Source organism: Rhinatrema bivittatum, chromosome 16 (genome assembly GCF_901001135.1).
Source record: "Rhinatrema bivittatum chromosome 16, aRhiBiv1.1, whole genome shotgun sequence".
Lineage (NCBI taxonomy): Eukaryota > Metazoa > Chordata > Amphibia > Gymnophiona > Rhinatrematidae > Rhinatrema > Rhinatrema bivittatum.
The window spans coordinates 38,131,672-38,137,107 of NC_042630.1; positions in this window are offsets into that span (position 1 = coordinate 38,131,672).

Here is a 5,436-nt window from a genome sequence, read left to right on the forward strand (position 1 = left end):
ATCCTCGGACCCCTATTATGTACGGGATCCCCAAGGTTCACAAATCCACAACTGATCCCCCCCTTAGACCCATAGTGTCAAGTAATGGGTCGGTGTTAGAGCCATTGGCCATTTTTTTAGACACTTTTTTGCAACCTTACGTTCAAAAAATGAAATCTTACATCAAGGATACCACTGCAGTGCTTAAAGTCTTGGGTAATTTTTCAACTTTAAAGGAGCCTATGATTTTGGTAACAATGGATGTTGTCTCATTGTATACCAATGTGTCCCATGTTACTGCTTTACGAACCATTGAAGAGACACTTAAAAATAATATGGCAGATTCCAGGATCCCTTTTTGGTTTGTTTTTGAAGTAGCCAAACTAGTTATTCAAAAAAATTACTTTTCGTTCAATTCTCAATTTTACCTGCAAATCCATGGCATAGCAATGGGGTCGTCCGCAGCCCCGTCTATTGCTAACCTTGTCATGGATAGATTAGAAAGACTCCATATCTACAATTCAAGATGGTTTGATTCTGTCTCGTTGTGGGTCCGTTACATTGACGATCTCCTCATTTTTTGGAAACAAGATGTTGCCTCTCTACAATTGTTTTTTCTTTGGGTTAATACAATCGACAAGGATTTACAATTCACCACACAATACAGCGCTACTAATTTAGCGTTTTTAGATATTGCCATCTCCATCGATCACCAGCATCTTCATACGTCTGTTTATCGCAAACAAACAGAAAGGAACAACCTACTCAGGTATCACAGCTTCCATCCCAGAGCGTTAAAACAAGGTTTACCTGTGAGCCAATTTTTTAGGCTCAGACGCCTATGTTCATCGGATGGCGAGTTTAAACTACAAGCAGGCAAATTGGCAGAAAGATTTTTTTCCAGAGGATATCCGTATGGTGCGGTTCACAAAGCTTTTAAGAGAGCATGGCACTCTCCACGAACAGCTTTATTGGAATACAAAACACATGATCCGGTAACTGCAGATATATGTGTCCTTACACACACGGAAAAATCCTATTTAATTGTCAAAAGCATTCAACGACATTGGCACATCCTTCAGCTGCATCATGTATTCACTGACTTGCCACTTTTTGCGTACCAACGGAGTAAAAATTTAAAAGACTGTGTAGTACATGCGTCTGTGACCCCATGTGATACTGTTCGCCCGCAAGGAATGCACACTGCCTGTGGCAACTGCGACATGTGCTCCATTACTATAGTGGGACCGTCATGGCAACATCCCAAAACGGGTTATATCTATTACAAACGATCAGTTACTACCTGCAACTCCACGTTTGTTATATATCTTATACAGTGCCCCTGCAAATTAATCTATGTGGGTAGAACTAGCAGAAAAATAAAAACTCGTCTTTTTGAACATCGGAGCCGCTTGAACACACTCAGTATGGAGGCACCTATAGTAACGCATTGTACCACTTTGAACCACACGTTCGACCAACTTCTCTGGACGATACTTGAACATATTGTACCTAACCCCCGAGGTGGTGACACTAATCAAACTCTCAATATGCGTGAGCAGTGGTGGATCTTCACCTTGGCATCTACATCACCTAATGGTCTGAATGACTCTGTTGAATGGACATCACTCATTTAGTAACTCTGTCCGTGCTGATTCGATTGTCTCTGACGTCATAATTAACAATTAATAATTAATGAGTTCCTCCTATCGCGGTAGGTATATAATCACTGAGTAAAATGGCGGATCCGGCTGCCCGAATAATAGCTGCAGCCTAGTAGCAGAGCAGAGCGGCAGTGCTTGGAATCGTAGGTATCAAGTTTCGCGGACTTCACTTTTTGCAGTTTAATAAGGAGTTGTTAATTGTGCATTTCTTTTTTTAGTAGTGGCATTGTGAGGCCCCTGAGGAAGCTGGTGCAAGAAACACGAGCCGTGTCGGGCTATTGCCAACAACTTTATCCTTACTGCACTCCCCGCTACCACGCTACGATAAGTAAAATGTTAACTGCCTAATTTTTTGCCAGTAATTGACACAAGTTGTCTTTACTTTCATCCTATAACAAAGAGACCAATGATTTGAACTTTGATGACGGTGCACCCCGTAAAGTTATCACCGCACAACCAGAGTGGCGTTTTGGGCACTGCAAAGGTAACCCAGCCACATTTGTATGAGGTCTCTTTGTTTGCAACTATCCAGGCTACAGCAAATTTCGCCGTGGCATGGTGATGGTATTTAGAAATTGGTCTATTTAAGATTCCATCTCTTTGACAGTTTTTTATCTTAATGTGGTAGAATGGGTGCATGAGTGAGAGCGTGTGTGCGTGTGTGGTAGAATGGGTGCCTGGGTTCGTGAGTGAGAGCTTGTGTGCGTGTGTGGTGGAATGGGTGCCTGAGTGAGAGCTTGTGTGCGTGTGTGGTGGAATGGGTGCCTGAGTGCGTGAGTGAGAGCTTGTGTGCCTGTGGTAGAATGGGTGCCTGGGTGCGTGAGTGGGAGCTTTGTGTGTGTGTGTGGTAGAATGGGTGCCTGGGTGGCAGTTTTGTGTGTGTTAGAATGGGTGCGTAATTGGCAGCTGTGTGTGTGTGTTAGAATGGGTGCCTGGGTGCGTGAGTGGCAGCTTTGTGTGTGTGTGTGTTAGAATGGGTGCGTAATTGGCAGCTGTGTGTGTGTGTTAGAATGGGTGCGTGAGTGGCAGCTTTGTGTGTGTGTGTGTGTGTGTGTTAGAATGGATGCCTGGGTGCGTGAGTGGCAGCTTTGTGTGTGTTGGGGGTGTGTGTGTGTTGGAATGCATGCCTGGTTGCATGAGTGAGAGCTTGTGTGCCTGTGGTAGAATGGGTGCCTGGGTGGTGAGTGGCAGCTTTGTGTGTGTGTGTGGAGTAGAATGGGTGCCTGGGTGCATGAGTGAGAGCTTGTGTGTGTGTGATACAATGGGTGCATGAGTGGCAGTGTGTGCGGTTGTAAGTGACAGAGTATGTGTGAGATTGTATGTAAGTGACAGAGTATGTGTGTGATTGAGAAAGACTGGTCAGGGAGGTGACTGGTGTGTGTGTGTGAGACAAAGACTGGTCAGGGAGGTGACTGGTATGTGTGTGAGAGATAGAGACTGGTCAGGGAGCTGACTGGTGTGTGTGTGTGTGTGTGTGTGAGGAAGAGATACTAGTTAGAGAAGTTACTAGTCTGTGTGAGACAGAGACTGGTTGTGACTGGTTGTGGGCCTTAAGGAAGAGGACTGTGAGGACATAGCTTCAGCAGCCACTGCTGCTTCTAGTGAGTGCTATTGATCTTCAAGGGAAAGGAGTAGGAGAGTTGCTGGAGAGGGTAAGTAAAGGCAGCTTTTTAAGTTTATTTTTCTTGATTGACTGCCATTTTAATTATTGGGTATTATGTGATGTCTGCTGTTTTGAAATATTTTGATATTTAGACAATTTTTATTAATTTTTATGAGTTTTTAATTGTTGGATGTTATTCTGTTCATCAGCTGTTTTGTAACATTTATTAGAAAAGTTTTACAATTATTTCTGAGTGGGGATCTATCTATAGCAGCTTGGCTTGCTCTGTTTTCCCAATAGGAGGTGTATTAGTGTTTAGGGCCTGGTTAAATATTTGTAGTGGTAAATTACTGTTTTTTCATAAGGAGGGGTATTGTGCCTGGCAGTAAAGAGAGTTTGTTTTGCTTTTACTGAGATGTCATCAGATCCAGAATATCTTTTTTTGTATGGTGAGCTGTATGGGTAATGCCCTAGTTCTGCTCTGCACCCATTTTTGGGGGTCGATGTGGATCCTGAGGATGCAGAATGTATATTTACATTTTGTCCCGTGACGGTCACAAGTTCAGTGTGTCACGCACTTGAGAACCATCTGTCAGCTGTGTCCCAGCCGAAAAAAGGTTGAGAACCACTGGTCTAATGATATGAAGTCTGCGAAACAATTCGACAAGGCGATAGCAAAAGCCAGAAGAATGCTGGGCTGCATAGAGAGAGGAATATCGAGTAAGAAAAGGGAAGTGATTATCCCCTTGTACAGGTCCTTGGTGAGGCCTCACCTGGAGTACTGTGTTCAGTTCTGGAGACCGTATCTACAAAGAGACAGAGACAAGATGGAAGCGGTACAGAGAAGGGTGACCAAAAAGGTGGAGGATCTTCATCGGATGTCATACGAGGAGAGATTGAAGAATCTGAATATGTACACCCTGGAGGAAAGGAGGAGCAGGGGTGATATGATACAGACCTTCAGATACTTGAAAAACTTTAACGATCCAAAGACAACGACAAACCTTTTCCGCCAGAAAAAAATCAGCAGAACCAGGGGTCACGAGCTGAGGCTCCAGGGAGGAAGACTAAGAACCAATGTCAGGAAATATTTCTTCACGGAAAGGGTGGTGGATGCTTGGAACGCCCTTCCGGAGGAAGTGGTGAAGTCCAAAACTGTGAAGGACTTCAAAGGGGCGTGGGATAAACACTGTGGATCCATCAAGTCTAGAGGGCGTGAATAAAGTGGAGGCAGCAAAACACTGCACGGAGCGGCAGTAGCCACAGAGGCATTCACGGAGCGGGATGCCAGTGGCCAGCAGTTATTGTTCCACCTTCACGGAGCGGAAGGATGGAGGGCTGCTATCTCCAAAAAAAAAATTAAAAAAAAAAAAAAATAATAACGGGTGGGTAAGAGTATGGGGCAAGGGTGTGGCCTGCTTGTTACAGCAGTTGCTACCCCTAATTGAGCTGGATGTCACTTGGATGCAGATACGGTGCTGCTCTCTAAATTGGTGGTGGGCTGGAGGGTACTGGAAGCCAATAGTAACAGGTGCGAGAGAGAAAAAGGGAAATAAAAATGGATAAAGTGCGTAGCTTGCTGGGCAGACTGGATGGGCCGTTTGGTCTTCTTCTGCCGTCATTTCTATGTTTCTATGAGATGCTGGTGGACAGGTTGTCACAAGCATGGCATCAGTATCTCCCGAGAATACTTATATTGTTCAATAAAAGATTATGTTTTACACTGAAAATCTAAGTGTTCTTATCTCCCTGGCCATACGGTAGATCCTTTTTTGGGGAAAATGGTTTAGCAGCTTTGTATGCATGTGCTGGGGTCATGTTGCCTGCGGAAGGGAACATTAATACCTACTGGGGAAACCTTTTGGAAGTAGTGGAGACAATAGTTTTATATTTAACCCTGCTGGTAGCCTGCAAAAGCAATTCTGCTTAAGTGGCCCGAGAAGGAGTTGGTTTGTGGTGGCTTTAACTGTCTGAACAGATGGAGCTGGAACATTTAGATGGGGAAACTTGCAAAGTGAAAAGTTATCTGAAGCATATGTCTGTGTGGTTCAATTTATTTTGCTCTATTACCCTAAGGATTGTCAAAGAATAGCACTGATTTGAGGCATAATATAGATTGGGATGTGACACACTATCATGGTGTTTCCCCATTGCCGCTTATCCTTATAGATCAGTGGTTCCCAACCCTGT